This window comes from Tympanuchus pallidicinctus, unplaced genomic scaffold (assembly GCF_026119805.1).
Source record: "Tympanuchus pallidicinctus isolate F22 unplaced genomic scaffold, pur_lepc_1.0 scaffold8, whole genome shotgun sequence".
Classification (NCBI taxonomy): domain Eukaryota; kingdom Metazoa; phylum Chordata; class Aves; order Galliformes; family Phasianidae; genus Tympanuchus; species Tympanuchus pallidicinctus.
The window spans coordinates 18250244-18272514 of record NW_026294802.1 but is presented as its reverse complement, the minus strand read 5'-3'; the positions used below and the strand labels follow the sequence as shown (position 1 = coordinate 18272514).

The window sequence follows — 22271 nt, the reverse complement described above, 5'->3', positions numbered from 1 at the left end:
TGTTGGTTTTTAAGGAATAACAGAAAGAAATGAGGAGAAGTGTGTAGTTTTTTTTTTAATTTATTTTTTCCTTTTTTTTTTTTTCCCTTTGGAAAATAGATTTTGATGTGACCTTGTTAATATTTTTCACAGAAGAATATATATTTCAGCAAAATAATTCCAGAAGTTCGAAGATTGTATAATTGAAAGTGAAATGAAACCAAAAGGTGCCCTTAGAACTTCTTTTAGTCTTTCAGATTGATCATCCAGTAGAGCTGCTGTTGGAATTTTTTAATATTATTAGGGTGATCCATTTTATTTCCTAAAACTAAGTTGATGATTTTCCTTTTTAAGCAGAATACATATTCCAGGAAGGAAACAGACAATATATTAGAAAAGGATTGGTATCCTAGACGTGTTATTTGGTCTCTTTCAGCCTGTGAAGAGGACACCTGCAGTGTTATATTCAGAGACATTTATTCACTATCTTTTTATTCTTTGCTCAAAGATCTAAATTTCAGTTGTCAAAACTTTCTCCTTTCAAGTATAGAAATGGAAAACTTAAAGCTGAGAGAATAACCTTTGACTTGAATTTAAATGCACATTTTCAGGGATTATAAACTCAAATCAGTCTTTTTCTATACAACAGATTCTGCAGGTAATACAATATAATTTAGAAATTCTTTTCACTTCCCCAATCTTTTTCTCTCACACACAGAGAGCTATAGAGGGAGTGGAAGAAGAAACCTCAGTACTCCAGACAGAAAGATAGTTTTTGTGTTGACACCAACTAGCATTAATCATTCTTTTTTCACCTTATGTCAGTTGGCACTGCTGCTCATTTCCATCCTTCTCTAACAACAAGTTTCTAATAAGTGGTTCTGTGATAAACACTTTGGCCACAACCTACCTTCTTTCATCTAGGCACATTTTAGAATTCTTGTAGTGTGTTTTCATTTGAGGAGAAGAGATCTCAGTGAAAATATAGAGAAGACACCCCAGTTGCATGACTGTTTTGTTGTGAACACTCTCAGAATAGCTATAACATTAGAATTATATGTGTGTATCTACTTTTTATATGTCTATTGTAGATAAATGTGTATATTCCTGTTTATGACTTATACATACACACAAAAACAGGATTGCTATGAATATTTTTTAATACATGAGATGTATTCTCTAATACAAAAGGATTCTGAAACCATGGTTATTCATAATGTTCGGTAAAAAGGCATTTAAGGATGTTTTGGTTTCAACAACCTGCATCATACTTTGCGTTCACCTCCAGAAAAGGACTCTGTTGCATTGGCTGGTGTTGAATATCAGACAGAAGGTGGCCTTCACAGGTGATGTGATGCTATTAATCCTCGGAAATCTTATGTTCTGGAAGGAGACTTGCTCAGCCATCCAGCTGCAGTGCTACAGTACTCATGCAATACTTCCAAGGTCTAGAAGACCATAAGGAATGTGTTAAAGTGCCTATAGGAATGACATATAAATGTCACTTGCTGAAAACAATCGAACAGTTCTTTTTACACGTGCTGGAGAAGAGCAGGGTACAAGAGCAATTCAGCCTATCATGCATGTACAGCTGTGATGTACTGTTTTAGCATACCAGAGAACTCATCTTGGCCTTGTCTTCCCATGCATCATAATGTACACTATCATCCAGCACACACGTTAAAAAGGAAGAGAAGCAAAACCAAACCACAAATCCCTCAAGGTCAGTCAGTCCAAATAATGACAGGCAATACAATTGATTTTTTTTATATCTAAACAGAAAGGGAGTGGGCAAGCTCTTATTATGCCAGATAGCAGCCTGGCTATGATTTAAGGTATTTGAAATTAAGTCTGTCTTGTCAGCTGTACATTTTTACTAGGTCTGCAGAACAGGTCAGACAGCCTGAGCAGTTGCTTTTAGTGGGATCAGGGATGGGAGATGAAGGGTGAAGTTCTTTGTGCTGGCTTTTCAGTTTGAAATCATCCTTTGAATCCTTGTGTAGAAAAAAAAAGCAGCAAGTTTTAGGTGTTTTCCAGATGAGATATTGGACCACATGATTCTACTGGTGTATCACCACAGAGAGTCTGTAAAAGCAGCTTCTATTTAAAGATCTCTGCTCACTGCATTGATGAAGAGCAATTATGACTCCATAGGAATTTAATCTTTTTTCTTCTTTCCATCTTTGCGTGCCCCTTAAAGATGTTTAGAAAATTCTTGCCGTTTTTATCACCCAGACAGTACACCACCTGTTCCTTTTTGGATTTACAGTATGTGGAACCAACACCTTATTTAATAAGTAACCAAAAGGAGATTGCATTCCTATTTTTTTTTTTCAGTAACAGAAGCAGTAATTTACTTTTGCCACCTGCTGCATTATACGTGTGGGTGTTCTTGGCCAGTTCTAGAAACTGGATGTTCATCAGTAGCCAAAATCATTAAAGGCCCAGATCCTAGAAGCAGACTCTAAAGCTAATGATCTTTTCCTCAAGACTATGGAAGATGTACTCTGCAACCGGTTCTTGTGAACCTAATATGTAACTTGCTTCAATACATACCAGTGAACTAACACTTCCATGAGATGCAGAATAACCAAAAACATGTTTGGAATGAGGATTATTATTGACTAAAAATATTGGAGGTGTGATTTATTATTCTCGATGTGTATAGCGCAATTGCTTAAACTTCTGCAGTAAATAATCCACAGTCCCCAAAAAGTGAATATGACTACTTAGAAATTAAAATAAATTGCATTTCATAGAAAGGAGCAAGTGGTTAATGAAAAACAAAAGAAGAGTTTAAAAATGCCCTTCCTAATAGTTTTCCATATGCATTATTTTCCTTTGTTCCTCTTTTTTTTCTTTTTTTCCTTTCTTCTTACAAGCTTTGTTATCTGGATCTTTAGTTCTTCCTGTTTCTTTTATATCTTAGCTGCTCTTTCAGCAAAAGTTTATGGCCTGAAGACCAATTGTCTCTTTCTTCTTTAATTATGGAAGCCAAAGGCCACTTTGTTTGCTCTGAGTGCTTAATTGAAGGAGGACCATGCATGCTCTTTTGTTGCTGTCCAACCTGCCAAGTGTATGGTGTACTGCATAGATGGGACCACTGCTTCTTCAGTTATTTCTTTTTAATTGGCATTCTGGAGCAAAGGGGGAACCAATAAGGAGATTATAATACTCAGTCCTCATCTTTTTCTTTTCCTTACCAAATGTGTTTTTTTCACAGTCTCCTAGCCCACCTCCATGCTTACTCTTTTATCACTAATTAATGTTTTTCTTATAAATTTATTTTAGTAGAATTGCTTGCATGGTCACTGAAAACTAGTTGCTTGGCTTCTTCTATGCCATCTCTATGAATCAGTCGGAATGACTTTAGACAGTAAATATCTCTATTCACATTCTAGTCTGTGTTTGCCCTTGTCTATGTATTTGCCTAATTTGATATCCGAATGAGTCATTGTTTTATAAAAGGAATGTCTTTGAAATTATTAAATATAGTGATAAGACTTCTAAGCAGCAAAATGTATTTGAACTGCTTTTATAATATTTATGCTAAAATGACACTCAGACACTCCAATCCTACCCCAAGATACTTGCTAACGTGGTAGTGGGATTGGGCTTGGCTCTGACTTATCAGATCATGCATATCTTATGAATGAGTCATGAAGGCAAACTGTCATATATCAAAGCTTAATTATTGCATAGACTTATCTTTCAGCCATTCTCCTCTGATCTTCTCATACCAAAACTCAAACATTTCCTGTTGTAATATGTTTTATTCTGCCAAGAACAAATCAAATGATGCCAAAGGAAGCTGTGGTTGCATTTTAATGACAAAATACAAAAAGGAATGTGATAATTAAGTTATGTTCTGAATATTGGTTATAAATTATGTTGTCTCATGTAAGCACTTGGGGCTTCTGTTTTCTTTTTCTTCCTTTTGCATCATTTTTTTCTTTCACAATATTGGAAGCTTAGCTGTGTGCAGAGATTTTCTTATCTAAGGATACCAGCTGTTTACTGGAGGTTGAAACTAGTTGTTCCTTTCTCAATCAATGTCTGTCACGAGGAGACAAAAATGTGCATATGACTTACATGATTTGTTTTCATAATGATGAATGTAGTTTAGTTAGGAAATTGATTATAAAAATAGAAACCAGGCTCTGAAAAGCAATTTGAAGATATGGTATAGGTCTGTTATGATCATTTTAAGGCTAATGAGTATATTTCACTTACATAGTTAATCTTCTCAGTGTCTAGCAACAATGTTAATGTGGGAAGCTCATGTTGAGAGTAGAATACATGCTTTGCTGATATGCACCCAAATTATATGCTAACTATTTAACGTGTTATTTCCATGGAATGAATACATAGAATGCAAATGCAATACAAAGCCAAGACATTAATCTTCAGAACACACAAGTATCATCATAGGAGTGCAGTAATCTCATTTAGCCTTTCTATGGATAATGGTGAGAGAAGATTTTGAATTATTACCAGTTTAGAGGCATGTGCAACAGTTTGAATAGTCAGGTTCTATCAGATCTGAACTATTCTTGAACTGCATTTCAACTCCCAAACTTGAAATGTAATAAAGTCTGGATGAAAGGGAATCTTCCTTGTATCAAGTGACTATTGTTTCAGAATGATATCTTCCTTGTATCAAGTGAGAATTGTTTTAGTGTGATACAAACAGGCACTGTACTGTGCATCACAATGTTCCTTCACTCCTTACAGAGCATCAGTTTTGCTTTCCTATTCTGTATTAATTCAGTGTTTATTTTACCAATAAACTTCGCCTGAGCAGAGCAGTTACTTCAGATTCTCTCCAGGCTTTGATTACTTTCTCAGTTCCCTGCTGCCTCCTTTGATAGGCCTTCTACCAAATGAGGAAACAGAAAAGGTGTAATTATTATAAAAAAAAAAGAAAAAAATAATAAAAACAGTATATGTTAATTTGCTTCTTAGCATAGGAGAGTTGTAAACTTTCAAGTTCTCTCGGTTCAGTATGGCCTTTAAAGAAGATCATCTGTGATTATTTTGCTCTCTTGTCAACTGCAAGAGGGAGAGAAAAGAGACAGTTTCAGCAGTCCTATGAAGATGGCAAAGCAAGTTTTAGAATGATGCCCTCTTTCTGTGATACAGTGTGCCATGGAAAATCAGTATGGAAAGGCCTATGTTCCTGATTAGAGCTTTATCAGGATATGCAAAATTTTACTATTTCATCTTTTTACTTCCTCTGACATATTTCCTTTGACGCAGTCCCACACAAAATCCTCATCTCCAAATTGGAGAGAGATGGATTTCAAGGGTGGACTATTCAGTGGATAAGGAATGGGCTGGGTAGTTGTAGCCAGAGACTCTATGTACAGGTGAAAGCCAATGATTAGTGGTTCCCTATAGTATCTGTCCCACTGTCAGTAGAACAGTGGGATTGAGTTGTACCTTCAGCAAGTTTGAAGACAACTCCAAGCTGAATGGTGCAGTTGATACAACAGAAGGAAGGGATATGGACAAGCTTGAGAAGTGGGCCCATGTAAATCAAGTGAAGTTCAACAAAGCCAAGTGCAAAGGGCTGTACTTGGGTTGGAGCAATCCCAGACATGAGTACAGACTGGGAGAAGATCTCCTTGAGAGCAGCCCTGAGGAGAAGGACCTGGGGGTTCTGGAGGACAAAAAAGCTAGACATGAGCCAGCAGTATGCTCTTGCAGCCCAAACAACCAATCAAAAGAGGGATGGTCAGCAGGGAGAGGAAGTGATTGTCCCTCTTTACTCTGCCATTGTGAGGCCTCATCTGGAGTACTGTGTCCAGAGCTTCCAGGGCAAGAAAGGCACGGCGCTGTTGGAGAGGGTCCAGAGGAGGGCCATGAAGATAAGCAAAGAGCTGGAGCACCTCTCCTATGATGAAATACTGAGGGAGCTGGTCTTGTTCAACCTGGAGAAGTCAAGGCTCCAGAAAGAGCTCATTGTGACCTTCCAGTACTTAAAGGAAACTTACAAAAAGATGGAGAGTGACTTTTTACGTGGTTTGATAGTGACAGAACAAGTGGGAATGGCTTTAAATTAAAAGAGGGGAGATTTAGATTAGCTTTTAGAAAGAAACTCTTTACTCAGAGTGCTGTGAGGCACTTCCACAGGCTGCCCAGAGAAGCTGTGGGTGCCTCATCCCCGCAGGCATTCAAGGCCAGGTTGGATGGGGTCCTGCTCATGGCAGAAGGTAGGAACAAGATGAGCTCTAACATCCATTGCAACCAAAGCCATTTTGTGATTTAATAAATATGCCAGCAGTTCAATGAAGAAAGCATAATTAATGAGTATTTGCATATCTCTAGAAGCTAAAAAGTGTACACTAGCAAAACCTTCAGTTTTTTCAAGGAAAATAACAAATAACTACTACTTTATTCTAATTCCTAAATATTTCTGAGTAAGTTAAAATAAATACCACATTACATTAGTTTAGAAAATGAATCTTAGAAAAGAATCTGTGTGTAGATTTCTTTTTAAGGTTAACTCTTTCCTTTCAAGAAAACCCCAACAACATTATTGGTCTTTGCATTTCTAACATAATGCAATCTATACTGGCCAAGCATTATCTTGAGATACTTGGAAACACAGCTTATGTAACAGATATGTAAAATCTGAGTTACACTGGAATTTTTTCATTAGTTGATTAGTTGATTGGTTTGTATTTTCAGTTCTTACAGTCCTGTTTTTCCCAGGTCAGCATAAGACTACACTGGGTCCCAGGGAAATAAAGTGGTGTCTGTTACAAAAGAGTATGGGCTTAGCTGTTTTCATAGCCATTGCACTTGACAGAGTTCTGACGCAAGTATCCTGTGAGGAGATGAGAGTGGCTGAAGTGAGAGATGATAGATCATGTTTCCTTACATATTAGTTCTTGCCATTCTTTTACATACTGATGCCTCTAAAACAAGCTGGAGAACGTATCGTCTCATCTTCAGCTTTGCTTTCAAGCAGAGATAAGGTTATGTATAAAGAACATAGAGTTGTCATACTAACATTTATATATTTTCTTTCCAGCACAGTGCCACTGTGGGTGTGTTACATAAATTTCCACAACGGAGTGTATTTCAAACTCTTTAGCTCAGAGGCCATCTGTCACTGGAAGTGGCACTTTTACCTGCTCATCACTTCTGTAGTAGTGTGTGCTCAGGACAGAGCACACCCAGGTGAAGTTAACAAACAGGGCAGTACTGCATACAGCTGAGTTTGAAAAGACTTAGTAATCAAGTCACTCTTTCAGATGAGAGCAAGCATCACAAATAGATCTCTCTTTTTATCCAAGAGAACACCAAGTGCTTTCAGCTTTGCTTCAGAAAAGAACAAGCTAGTTCCCTGAGGGATATTTTTCTACTCAGAATTCAGCATTGCCTCTATAGGCACTTCTCTTCAGTGTCTGACCTGCAGGTAATAACAGAACTTTCTTAAGAAAGTTGTCTTAAGACCTCTGATCTAGACAGAACTCAGTGCTTTCATAATGATCAGTGCTCATCTATGTCTCCTTCTCAGCGTTTCCCTGCCACCTTTGTATTTCCTTGAATTCTGAGGAAGTGGAAGTGAGCCAGGGCATGCTGTCGAGTGCTTGTCCTATTATTATTTGTTTGAAATACTTTTTTGGCTTGAGAATATGTTCACATTTATATGTTTGTCTAACTTTCCTTTGTTCCATGTGTAAACTGCTGCAGGAGAAATTTAACAGCGTGGATGTGTGCTGACAATTTGCTCTATGAATTCCAACCATGGGTCAGAGATTTTTCTTCCTAATCAGTGACAATGTACATAACCTCTCTGTCTACTGTAAATGTTCCTGTCTGTAAAGTGAGGTTTTGCTTGCCTGCCTTACAGGCATGTTGAAGCTTAATTAGTGTAGGTAATAAATGCTAAGTATTTTTTAAAAGAATCTAAAATGATGAAGCTTGGATCTTAATTCATAGCTTTTATGGGATAGGGTTCTGTATTGATTACCTTAGATTTTCTCAAAGTCTGTTCTGAATTTAATAAGGGATTTAACAAAAATAACTCTTGGAAATGATAGAGATTCTTGTTAATAAAAGCTAACCTGTACTTGCACTACGCTAGTTGAGCTGTATCCTTATTCAGAGTTTTCTTGAATGGCATGGACTTTGAAATGTAAATGTTGTATAGATATTTCCCTTTTGAAGTATATAGGCTTATTATTTTAGTAACATTTGTTTTTCTTATGATATTCTCATAACTGGTTTTCTTTAAGCTCCAGTACAAAGGAACAACATATTTAAAATCATACAGATTTGGCATTTTTTCAGTGTTTCTTATGTAAAAACAAGTTACAAGACTGGATTCCATTTTACGAGACTGTGAAGACAAAACAAAAAATGTTGAGGTTTTGGGGGTTTGATTTTGGCTTTGTACCTCATCATGTTTAATCAGATTGGCATCAGCTATGAAAGTCTGTCTGTCCAAGATCCCTCTCTCTCCATTGTTTGGAAGACCAGTGTTGTCAGATACCATTCTGTCACACTGCCCTTCTGCTGCCATCTGTTGCATGGCAACAAAATGTAATGCGATGTTGGTGGGAAGGTTCAGCTTTTGCTGCCATTCCACAAACATCTGCATTTGAAGTCATAAGCCAACAGAATAAAATAGGAGGTATTACTTTTGGAGCAGCCCTCGCACATTTCTCTTCTAAAGTTACCTATGTCTCCTTGTGTGTGTTGAATGTGATTTTCTTTTTTCTCTGTTTTCTTCTCCAGACTATTATATACTTTGTGCTATTATGCTGTAAAATTAAAATTAACCTTACATTGATCAGAGATTCCCAGTTAACTTCTTCCATGGATTCTTCCAATCTAAAAGTTGCTTAAAGCTCCGGAATGAGAATTTGGCTGAAAGTGTCATTATTCTGCTATAATGTGTCTTTTGTAGAGTTCAAAAATTGTCTCTATATGACAAAGAATACTATGGGATTTTGGGAATGACCTCAGGACTTTGGGATTCCCCTAGGAGATAAGAATTATCATAAATCTCATTTTAATCCATGCTCTCATTGGTAAGAACACTTTTCGACCTTGTGCAAATGCACAACAATGTGTAGGAAACAATAAATAAACTAAACTCTTAATCTCTCAAACATTATCCTCACCCGTGAAAAAGGATAGAGGAACAAATAATGTGATACCTTTGAATCATACTGCTGGATGCCCTTTTAGAAAATGTTCAGATGTTATTAAGTTAAGGGTTTGAACCCTGTGAAGGGTTTGTACCAGAATCAGTAGTTCTTGCTTTAATACATGCATTGTGGTAACTAAGCTAGTTTCATTCACAACTGTCCTAAACGCTTGTAAAAAAGTAGTCTTGCATCCCTATGTAATGCACATTGAAACATAGCTTAAAAAGAGCTCCTCTCTTGGTGATTAGCTGCTGATTTCCAAAGAGGAAGGGATGCCTTTCTGCCCCAATGCAGTTGTTAGGTCTCCAATAATGGAATTCGGGTCGGTTGTCTTCTAGCAAAAATTTGCAATATCTGAAAATGATTGTTTAAAAATGTATGGATAACAAATACAGGATGATTTTCTGTGCAGCAGTTATGTGTCTCCATCTATTTGAAGAGAAAAGAAATTGTGCAAATTCTCTACCGAACTGGCATACACAGTAAGTTATGACTTTGATTCAGAGCTGGCGCTCTTTAGATGCATCTGATGCTTTCACTCATTAAGGAAGATTTCCAGCAAACATCAACAGTTTTATAGCCACATATTTTAGCAAGCTGAGAAGTCACTGAAAACAAAGCAGCAAAAAACTTTTGTATGCTGGCCCAGACAAAGTGCATGCTTAACTATCCTTTAAGAGCTTAGTTTAGCTCAGAAAGGCTAGTTTGACATTTCAGGCTGCATTTTCTGTCGGTAATTTCTTTTCTTGTTAGGAAAGGAATGACTTCTTAGATTCCATTTACTGCACAAGAGAAACATCACTGCAAAAATCTTTTTTTTGTTTAATTTATATTATTTTTCCGATATATTTTTCAAGGTCTTGGTGGAGAGCTTTGATTGTTCTATCTCAGCAAATGACAGACAACACTAGGTAGGGAAAACTTGGTGCTATGTAAGTCTGTGCTATGTAAGCTTTGATGCTAGCTGGTAAAAAAGATGCTACTGAGTTATAGCACTAGTGGGTAAATAAGTCAGGTTTCCATTTTATAATGCAGTTCTTAATTGATTGTACTGGGGATGTACATTTTAAAATATTTTCTCGTGTAGTTCACATCTCATGGTGGAGTGCAGATTTTTTTGTCTTTGAATAAATGCAGTCAATGTTTGATGTTGAGAATTCTTCATGCCATTCTTTCGTGGGAGAAGGAGGATCTTGGGAAGCTGCGCAGAGATATGCAGGAGGATCTTCGGAGACTTGCTCCTTTAGGAGAGAGTAGCGTATTCTTTCCCCAAAAGAAAAATTAGAAAGACATTAGATAAGAAGTTTCTTTCTCTTTTTAAGGAGATGTTTGTTGTGATCTATGTGTCTAGGAATGGCACTGGAAGGGTGTTTTTCATGTGTGTCGTGGGGTGGTTTGCAGGTTGATGTGGGGAAACCAACCACTGTAGTCTATTTCTTTGGCTCTCTAGTCTATTGGTTCCCCCGTCCATTCTGGAGAATGGGGAGAATATTCACATTGCTAGAGAACTGTTGAAGAAGGAGAATTCTCTTTAGATTTTTTCTTGAATATTTTAATGAATTATTAAAGTCTAAAACTATTTCCTTCTTCTGCCTAAGCTACAAGATAAAAAGTATATTCATGAAGTCTGCGTAAGGAAGAAGAGAAGGATGTCACAGTCTGAACTTGGCCTGTTTTTCTTGTTGTAATAAATGAATGTACTGGACGTCCATCAGCTGGATGACTAAAGAACAGTTTATATTAAAAGCGATTTAACTAGAAGAATATAGCAACAAATATTTGCTTCCTTTAGTTAGCTCAGCTGTATGCTGAGTTTTCTCGAAGGAAAATATGCAGAACTATGTGTAAAGGAGCATGAAATCATTTTTAACTTAAACTGTCAGTTGACTCTTCATTTCAAATGCCCTATTTAGTCCCTAATGCTTAAGAAATGTTTAGTTTGTGTTTTCTTTCTCCAAAAAATAATTTCCTGGGGATTCCCTGGTTAGGGAAAAACAGTGGATAAAATCAGAAATGTTATACAAGTCCCAGAAAATCAACAGTATTGCAAAAGTAACAGGAATGCTTTGAATATCTAATGTATGTATGGTTTGGAAAGAAGGCTCTATTAAAACACGATTTAATGTTTGTAGGCAAGATGAAACTGGTTTCAAGGCTATTCGTATCATGAAAGCCAGATTTTTCATACTTGCTTTTCTGGGACAAAACATTTTTATGTGTGTGTGTGTATATACATATATGTATACACAAGGTCTGCTCTGAAAGTAATGCCTCCTACCTTATGATGTCAGCCCACAACATCAGAGTTGGATGTTGGTGGTAGTAGAGGCTGAACCTTCCCACTAATATTCCATTACACTTTGTTGCCGTGTGATAGACAGCAGCAGAGGGGCAGTCTGACAGAATGGCATTTGACATGGAAGTGTGTAAGATCCAAGGTTGTGTCACTGAATTCCCCAGTGCAGAAAAAATGGCACTCACTGTCATTCAGCAATGTTCTCTGAACTTTTATGGAGATCAAACAGTGGATGTGAGCACAGTGAGGTGGTGGGTGGTGCATTTCATCAGGTGGCCATGACTGTGGGTCAACTGGTGGAGACTGTTACAGCCACAGCATGCAAGCTCTTGTTCATCACTGCTGAAAACGCACAGCTAATGGTGGTGACTGTGTTGAAAAACAGTGCTTTGTAGAGGAGAATTTGCTCTATCAAATACTGTTATTGTGGAGTTTGTTGTAGTTTTCATGGAAATAAAGAGGAGACATTATTTTTGAAAAGACCTATGTATATTTATTGGCGACTTATTTTTAATTAAAAATGATATTTCTCCCTGTCTCCTAGAATGATTCAACTTTGTGCTAACCATATTTTCTTCTTCAAAAGAAAAAAAGAGAAGTGACTGTGAAGAATTGCAATCCTATCAGAAAGTTTGTGCTTGAATCACTGTTCAGCATGTTTTGTTGGTGATTTTACCAGTACAGGAAAAATCTTCATCAATGATATTTATCACTGGAAGCCAGATGACGTTGATTACTTCAATACAGTGTTTAACTGGCTCATTAAATGATTCTTGAGATGTCTGTGGTGGAAAATAGGAACGAAGAGCAGGTCCAGGTTCCAACAGGGTTGCTAAAAGTGATTGTTCATTGGTTGCTTACAGAGAGCAACAGCAACAGCACTTCAGGAGCTCAGCTAGCCAGCCCACCGTCATGTCCCAGGGCAGATCAGATCAGATCCCAACAGAGCTGCATCTGTCTGTATTGATTTTTACAAGGACCACTTGTGGAGCATGTCAGTAATCAACACAATCTTAATAACTGTCTGCTTTTTATTTTAAATCTCTATTGGTAATCGATTTACATTTAGTTCTTCACTTTCACCGTGCTGCAATCTCTTTCTTCCAATAAACTTCATTGACAGCAAGTATTAACATACTTTATGCTCGCAGTTATTGCCTGTTTAATGGATTGGTAGTGCCTAAGAGCAGATTTTAACATTTCAACAACAAAATTCAGCTCCGTAACTCCTCTCGTAAACAGGTGACATGAAAATAAGGATTATGATAGTTTGCTGTGGTAATTTGTTTGGAAATAAATAATTCCTTCTCATGTTCAAAATAAAGTTGCATGATTTTTATCTTTTTCCTAAATTAGAATATGTGTTTAACCGTACTGCATTTTTTAGGGTTTTGCCAATTTTGTATATAAAAAAAGAAGTTAATGCAAAATTCACATATAAAGTCTATCAATCTCATGATTTTCATAGTCACCTTGAAAATTTTCAGCTTGAAGAGTTTTTGTAATATATCAGTACAGTGTATGAATTTGGTACTTTTAATAAGTTAGACTATGACTTACAAGAATAGGAACTCCCATGAGAGTGAAGCAACTGGCTAGGATTAGCTGTGCACCAACTTTCTATTAAGCTGATTGAAAGAGAAGTAGGAAAATACCATGCTTGCATTCTGTAATCTAAAGGCTCCATTTTTAAAGGCATGATAACTGAATAAGAAATGTTTGCTTAGCCGAGTTCTGTTTTGTTGAGAAGAAGACTGTCGCATTTGTTTAGCAAGGGGTTAAACAGAAACTAATCCTTCAGGCTTACTTTGAAAGGTGGTTATCTTTCCAGCAATAGAGAGCATTGTTTGCTTTGCCAGAAACAGTGTAATTGTTCCTTAAGCCAGTATGTTCTCTGACAGAACAAACTTATTCGAAAGAGGAAAAATATCCTTTGCATGTGTGTGTTTTTTTAAAGGATTCAAAAAATAAGTGAAATTGCTTTAATTTATCTAACAAACAGGCATTTTACGAGAAATAAGCTCTGTTAAAGGTTTTTATGAATAGATTATTTTGTGTGTGACTAGTCCCTAATAGAAGTTTCATAGGTTGTGGGAAACAGAACAGTAGTGTGCTTTGCTCAAGTTAATTACATTTATTCATTTGAAACATTACTCTGCAGTAGTGTTTGGGACAAGCGGAGAAAACACTGAAACCTTTTTTAGGCAGCATTTATCTATTTCAATTATTTTTGACAGTGTGTGTTGATGTGTGCTTTAGCATCAGTGCTTTTGTATCGAGAGTTGGTAGCACAAGCCTTTTAAAGCACAAAGGGTAGCAGTACTTCAGCCAATCTGTGATAAAAGGGAAAAAATGAAATCACTATGGAAACTGCAGGAAGAATCTAAAAGCTTTCTTTATAAAGTAAACGTCTGATGTTTGTGACTGCGGGGGCAAAAAATTCATAAATCTGTATGATGCTATCATTTCTGATTTGTTATCGCAGCAAATGCCAAGTCTAAGCAGTCTGACCTTAGCCTTATTAAGTGCTTTCTTTTCAGATACAGTTATTATTTGACAATAGAGAGACTGCAGTGCTGCAAGGGGGAAAACTAATATATTTAAAATGTGTGTGTGTCTGCGTGCATGTATCTATCTATCTATCGATCTCTCTTTCTTTCCCTATGAAGCTTACGGAGCTGCGAGCACTGAACGTGGGAACTTGGACTGTTATTCTGAGCACATTTCAGAAAACTCTGTTGCGTCCCATTACGTGCCTGTCTTTGATCTCAAATTGAAAATCTCGGAGCCTCTTCCTCCAATCCAAAAGCAAATAAATAGCGAAAGAAAGAAACCTCTCTCCTCTCAGCACGTAGGGCCTCCACGACTGAAAAATGAAGGTGACAGTAATAGCTCTGATGAACCTGTTTGGACAACAGACAGCAACAAATACCTGTCTCTGTGGAGGAGTTTAAGAGCACTGCAGAGATCCTCAGACAGTGCAGAGCCTCTTGGCTTACACAGGCCACTGGCTTTCTCTCCAAACAATACCAGCCAAGCTTCCTCCGTACCTACAACTGAAGAGCTGCGGGAACAAGACAGTAACTAATACAGCTTTCAAATTTGAATCTCCTGGTCTTATTAAAGAAATAAGAAATGATAGAAAGAAAAAAAAAAGAAAAGAAAAAGACATGAATTCTAAGCAAGATGAGGGATTTGGTAAGTATTTCTTTTTCATTTCTTGCTTTAGCCTGGAGGTTATTTTTAGTCATGTGTAACTTGCAAGTAGGATTAGGGCTTTGAATGAGTTTGTGGTTTTGGCTAAGTTTTTTGATTATGGAAAAAAATTAATGTCTCTTGATGCTTTCCCAACTTTGTTAGCTTTTGAATTGCTTTGTCTTGTTGCTTTGCTGTAATTAGTCTATTAGCTTTGCAAATCTGATGTTTTAAGATGCTGAAAAAAGCACTGGTATTCCTAGGCTGTTTGAATATAAACATACCCAGTGGTAATACACATTACTAGATATTACTCATATACAGACATTAAAAGGCTTTAATATTTGTCTTAGTGTATTAGTTTTAAAATACTGACCAAAGCCAGGTACGTACTTTCCAACTACATTGCTCAAACTCTGAAAGTAGTGTGAATGTTTTAACTCATATTGAGAAAGTTAACACATGAAGATTTAATCTGTGGCAGATGATAGCATGAAATTTTTGGCAATAAATGAGAGAGATCAGAAGAATTCCTGGTTATATTCAAATTTCATGGTACATTGGTGAATGTTGCTATAATATGTACTTACGTTACTAACAGTAAGGTTTTTCAGGTGAACAGTAGAAAAAGAGAATATAATTCTTGTAAGAGCAGGTCAATCTTTCTGTAATAAATATAAATCCTAAGAAAGATATAGTTTGACTTATTGGCTTCATTGTAGCTTTTTATACATATAATGGAAACCAATTATCTGTGGAGAAATTTTCACTTTGTGGAATGGAATTAAATTGCTTTTTAAAGGCTTCCTTAAACAGCACTAGCTGGAGGGAAGTCCAATAACATTTTTTGCTCTGAATCGTAATGACTTTGCTGCATCAATAAATCATCTTGTATTCTGACTTTTATCAAAGATTCTGAGGAAGAAAACTACACATGGAAGCTTGAAGCTGCAAGGGCAGTCCTGACTGTTTTTTCTCCAACCAGCTACTTTACTCATGGCCCTTTGAAAGCAGCGATTCCTGTGAATCAGCAGTTGAAACGGTAGGTCCACATGGGCTTTGAGCTGATGAGAACTACTGCTAAATACAAATTCATGATAACAGGTGAATTGTCAGACTGGAATATCTGTAATGTAGTCTGCCTACTTAAACCAGAGGAACTCTGTTCATTTTCATCCCATTTGTATTGTGTTTCATTTTTAGGAAGAGTCTGATTCTGTTTATTTCTTGTCTTGATATGGAACTGGGTACAAAATTGATTCTAATAATAAGCCTCTAAAATTGTTTAGTTTACCCTTCATCACACAAACATAGCCTGTGGTTGTAATTCACATACCAACAGCTAGGTAAGTGCTGGGGCTCTGTTGAATGGAGGGAGGTTTTGTGAAGTGTGTATTTGGGATTCAGAATCTGAAGAGTTACAAATGAAAAGCCTTATTTTGAACCTTGATTCATTCTGCTGATGTTAGCTCTAAAGTAATTGAGTGCTGAGGGGAGAGTGGGTTTGGAGGGGTGGGGGGAGTACACTGTCAACTTCTACCTATTTTTCCCAACAGATCATGTATCAAAAGTGTAATCTGTATGAGGAACATGAAGGGGTGAAATGCATCTCTGAGGCTAGTTTCCTATGTTATTATGTAGAATGTTTATAATAATCTTGCTGAGTCCTAATCCCTGACATTTGCTATCACAAAGCATCTAGTGGAGAATGCAATACTCTAATTAATGTTTCTATGAAAAGAGTCGGGGGGAAGAAAGGTTGTGCTGTTTTAGCAGAGCATTTTCAAGAAAAGCTATTTCATTAATGATGTAGATGTAAAATGTTGGGAAGCCTAAGGACACTTTATCAACTGTAATACCTTGTTGTTTTCCATCACAAGTATATAACTACAGTTATATGTTAATTGTAAGTTATTTTCTAAACTATGTACTGTACTTTCCTACAGCAGAAACAAAATAGGCACTTGTTCCATTTTAAATATTTCTAAAGCTTGGTATTTCATATCTCATGTTTTTAAGTATTTTCTGTGATAAATAATGCCGAGTTACCACATTTAAAATAAATTTATTAATATATATATATATATATCAGTGCTTTCACATCTCATAAAGATTGCCTCCTGCAATATTCATTCGTACAGAGAACAAGCCACAAACAAAGTGAAGCTGTAAACCTGATTTTTGATCACTTTGAGACATCACGTTTTATAGTTTGTCTGCAAACTAAGGCAAAAGGTTAATTGAGGTTATGTGCTGGGGTACTTGATGTGTATTTCTCCTGTGTAGCAGTTAGTTACTGAAACTTGTGCTTTTTTATATCTGGTATGAATAATCTCTTAATACAAAGCTAATTACTAAAGAATTATTAAGTTGGTATTTCTGAAGGAAAATGGGTACACAGTGCTGGCACGTGGCTGTGTTCACACAAGTGTGACTCTGTGGATTGGCTGAAAGGAATCACTACAGTTGTGTGGTCACAAGCAACGTCCTCAGGCACAGGTTGCTATGCAGGGCAGGCATGCCTTTCTTTCTCCTTCTGAGAAATCTGTTCAAACTGTTCAAATATCCTATTTTATTTGAGATGAGATATTCAACACTGTGCTCATTACACGCACCTTGCTTTTCCTCCCACTTTAGCAAAAAAAAAGGTCTGTGCTTGTGTGCGTTTGCTGTTAAAAGAGAAGCAAACAAACAAACAAAACCTTAGTGCTACTCAGTATCAAGAAACTTTGCCCTTTAGAGAAATCACAAAGTGCACGCCTCATAGCAAGGTGGCTCCTATCAGCTATTTGTGGTAGACTTGACTGGAAGGAAGGATCATCTTGCTGCCAAGAGGCAACCATCAGAAAGCGCAGAAGGTCTTTGGGAAGTATTTTTCCTCCAGTATTGCCTCAAAACCTGAAGAAAGCTGTTTCTCTCACGGAAGCAGCTTGGGGATGATTCCAGCAAAAACAGCAAGGGTTTCTGGAGAGGAAGTCAGACGCTCATAGAAAGCACAGATTTCTCCATCCTCCCACATGGTGTCCAGCTCACATTATCTCACTGTGGAAAGTTTTCCTCCTCATTCTCTCACAATCTCTTGTTTTTTAATACTGTGTTGTTTTTAGATGGGGCGTGCATTTATGTAGCCTCCCAGCTAAGAGGCAATCAAAACAGCATTGGAAGATCTGTGGGAGCCTCCACTCATGGCAGAATATCCCAGGGTATTGCACTGAGCAAGGCCTTGCTAGAGGCTGACACCAGATACGGCCATGCTCAGAAGCCTCACGTGATCTACAGTTGTGCTTGAGATCTTTCTAAGGGCGGTGCTGATGGTCCTCGTTTTGCAGTGCTGTCAGAGTACAAGGGACCAGGCTGTTTTCTGTGTCTGTTGTAGTTGTGGCCTTGCGGCCAGCTTGGTACATAATTTTTAGTTATGTGTTAGGTTTTAGTGGCCACTTTTACTGGTTTGCCTGAAAGAGAAAGGACAGAGATGCAGAATGCTTCAGAATTTGTAATGAAATCATATTTTATTGAAGAACACCATTGATTTGTAAATATATTTTTAATTTAGAGTTTTCTTTCTGCACAATGCTGGTCACTTCTGTAAGGTGATGAGGAAAAAGTGCAGTCCAGTGGATGTCTCAGCCCCTAATGACTGATATTACCATTGGCATAGATCAGAGACTGTGTGACAAAACAGCAGCAGGGTTTGTGAATGCTGAGTCCTTCTTTAAAACGCACCTGCTGGTCCAGGGGTACTCTGCTGCACAGAGTGCATTGCCCTGAATAAAACTGATTTGCTTTCTTGCTGGTCTGCTCATTTCCTTGCTGTACTGTAAGAGCCTGGAAAAGCACTGAATACCTGGCAGTTTTGTAGAAGTCTAACCAAATTCTCAAAGAATGAAGAAAAACTTACTCTGAAACACTGTAAAATGTCCATTGGCAAATTTTCAAACAAGGCACATCCAGATTTTTACGATGTTACTGATAAAATGATTATTTATGTAATTGTTGGTGAGGCTTATCTGAATTGATAGCACCTGCCAAGTTAAAATACGGTTTTTGACATCATGTCTCTAATTTGCAATTCTGTTAGCAGTCTGGTTGTTCAAAACAAACCCACAAATCTGTATTTCACAAATCACATTTTATTGCTGTGGGAAAAAATAATGTTGTAATCTTCTACCGTCACACTTCAAAAATTGCTTTACAGCAATCCAGCCAACCCACCCCAAAGAAAGAATGCACATTCTACTGCAACCTGCTTGAAATGAAGTAAAGACTGGCTTACAGTGAAGAAGGGAGAAAAGTGTGTTTAAAACTGAGGTATAAATCTAGGCTGAGCTTATCCAGTATTTAACCAGGACACGGAATCTTTAGTCCTTCAAATAATAACACATTACTTGCTAAAAGTCAAGCACCGAGCATAAATGTCAGGATATTTTATCTAACAGCTTCCTTGATTATGTTTTTGTGAATACGTTCTTAAGCTCCATGTCTTACTAAAGAAAAGTCTTTTCTGTGTAAGTAAGATTAGCTTACCAAAAAATAAGATCATTGCAAGACAGGCATGAGTATCTGCTTCTTCTGGTGCCAACTAATTGGCTGGATATGCCTGTGCCCTAACACACTTCTGTGTCAGAGACCCTATCTTCTCTTTCAGCCAGTGCTGAAAACCGATCGATTGCTGGTAGAAAATCACCCTGCCTGTGATGAAGCACTTGAACTAAAATGCCTTTTTTTTAAAAAAAATAATAATAACTGAAGTATTTGTGCAAAAATGAATGGTGTCTCTTCAAATTCTTTCATTTCCTTGTGAATTATGAGAATTCAGAACGTGTCAGAGTAGGAGTCATTTACCCTATAGAGCTGGAATCCTGTTTTGTAGCTGATGTACTGCTTCTGTGTTGTCCAACACAAGGCTAGTTCAGATTCCAAAATAAAAATCAATGCCTCTAAATGTGTATAGGATTTCTTCCCATGTATGTGAAACCTGAAACACTTTCCTTAACAGAACCAGAATGATGTACCAATGGTCTCATGGTTGTTTTGTTTTTTTTGTGTTTTTTTTTTTGCCTTCCCTGCCCCTCCTTCTCTAAAGCAGGAGACCTTTGTAAAAAAGTAAAGCACTAGTAAATAAAGAGTTAAAATGAAGGCAGGCTCACTGGTTTGTTGAGATCTGTCAGAGTCTGAGTGGCTGGCTACATATCTGTCTGAGGAACAATAGCTACCTGTATTCTGCACGGGCTGCTGGGCAGGCACTAGCATGCGGGAGAAGGTCTGCCTCTGCTAGAGCCTCGCTAGTGGGAATCCCTACTGACAGCCCTGCTTCGTGCTGCGGAGGGGGGGAAGCAGAACCCTTGTCTGCTCGTTGACAGGGGACAGAGCTTTGATCGCTCTTCTCGAGCCCTGGCTTGGCCCGAGGTTTAGATCCCCAGTCCCAAAGTCAGCGGGCTCTCCTCGCTCCCGCACGCACCCACTCGCACACACCCCTTTGCCGGCAGAGCCGTGTCACGGCAGTAACTGAGGCACACAGCAATAAACATAGCAGAACCAATCTCCATGGTGGCAAGAGGGGGCACTGGAGGTGACAACAATGGAGAAGGATCTTTCTGCTGACAAGTTTTAGGTAAGAGAGACTATTTATTCCCTCAGACGCGTATTTTATAGCCTTCTAAATAAGTTAGAAATTGTTAGCTTTCAGATGTGCCGGGTTATAGAAGTGTTTCAGTTTACTGTGGTATCCAGGCTGTTACTAGCTTGTAAAACTGGGCTTGCATGCTTTGTGTTACGAGACTGTTTGAAGGAAGCAGGCAGGGGTTTTGCATAGAAGTGCTGGCTACTATAGTTACGTTGTTAAAAATAAAGCATTTCTAACATTTGTGTTTTTAAAAGTATCCGTGAAGATGTGTTTTGACTGAGTTAAAATTATGCTTAGCTGTAATAGATGTCCATATGCAATAAAATGCTGTGTAGCTGATAGTACACATGCAATATTAAAACAGTGCTCCCTCAACCCTAATTTGTAATTATTTTTACACTCTTAACTGCACTGGGGTCAGAGAGTTTTAAAAATTAATGAGGTTCCCTGCTGAGTTCAAATAGTATAATCTACATGAGTTGTTGCTGCAGAGGACTGAAATTATTTCTTCATATTGTTATTGTAGGTGTAGAACTCTTATTTTAATCTTCCGCTTGTGAACATTTTCTTTAAATGTCAGTTTAGGCAAGCTGCAGTAAGAGGGGAATGATTATCCATTTTTAGTAATGACAAATTGAGTGCGGGAAATACAGGGCATAGAAGGACAATGAAATTCAAACATTTGTGAGGTACGTTTTCTGATCTCCTACATCAAATCTGTGTTAGATTCCTGCAGCTGTGTGCAGCGTTACCTATTTACAAATAACTGATGCTCTAAAGAGAGGAAGAACAACAATACCTGCTGCTTTGTGTACAAAGGATGTAGTTAGTAGGCTGCCTGTGTGTTTGCAATGTTCAAAAGTATTGTTGGAGTACTTCAAAATATATACGAGACAGAATAGCAGTAGTGTGAAAAGAGGCAATCAAAACAAAATGATGTACCATGCCTTTTCCTGGAAATGCCAGACAGATAGTATCATTGGCACTCCTGGAAAGTAGAATTTGCTGAATATCCTCAAATGGATGGACTGGAAAGGAAAGGAGGGGGAGCTGTTTACTATGTGATTTCCATATTGAAATAATGACAAAGTTTCATCCCACAAGATTTAAAGCATTGTTTATATTTATTATAATCGACAGGGCATTATGTTTAAATGGGAATCATTTTGAAGCTGAATCTACTGCAATCAGCATTAAAGGTGCCTTGCACTCGGTATTCCATTTGTAAGACCCACTCTGAGCTTCCTGTGATACATTATCATGTAAATACGGTGCAGCAAGGGAAAGCGGCACTATGGAGATTCAATTTACTTTGAAAGTTGTTCATTATGGAAGGGATGAATGTTATTTATTTGATGTGAATCAAAGGCTAGAAATGACTTTTTCACTGTGAAGTCTATTGTGATGGGTGCAGCGTGATCTAATCTTTTTAATTTTGGCTTTCACACCAGTGGAGATGAAAAGAGATCTGAGCTCATTTATTGGTTGCTAAGTCTTACTGGAGGCCTAAGTACCATTCTTGGTTGCTATGGCCAATCTGACCTCAATCTATGCAGTTTTAGGGACTTAGCAATCCCTTTTTTATTTAGGAGCATGTACCTTGATTTATGTCCAAAATTGTGCCTGAATGTCTTTGTCTACAAGTGATAAATGGCGGTGTACAATTCATCAGCTCTTACAAGTAAACACTGCTGTCCCACTAAAAATATGTTTTGTTCTGAGTTAATGGTATGGAACAAGCCAGTCTCCACGAACAGCTATCTTTTATTGTAGAGAGCCTCTGGAACTTGGAGCAAAGTGAAGGAAATTGGCATTCATCTTCTCTTCCATTAGCATTTCATTTGTGCTCTCTGGTGATGAGACTGGATGTCAGCTGAATGAAAGACTAGCGTTCTGTTTCCCTGCTTGAATATATAATCGTTCAATTATGAATTTATTTATTCTGTACAGATATTAAAAAGTCAGGAACTCAATTTCTCATGCTGTTTGTCTGCTGCTTCATTATTACTAA

At 37.5% G+C, this 22271-nt stretch overlaps 1 long non-coding RNA gene across 1 annotated transcript; it reads left to right on the top strand.

Annotated features, from left to right (window-relative positions):
* The first annotated feature begins 7254 nt into the window (after positions 1–7254).
* On the top strand, positions 7255–16604 carry LOC128073536 (uncharacterized). Its single transcript, XR_008202754.1, has 3 exons — positions 7255–7405; positions 14112–14640; positions 15550–16604. It is a non-coding gene; the product is annotated as an uncharacterized LOC128073536 (long non-coding RNA).
* The last annotated feature ends 5667 nt before the right edge of the window (positions 16605–22271 follow it).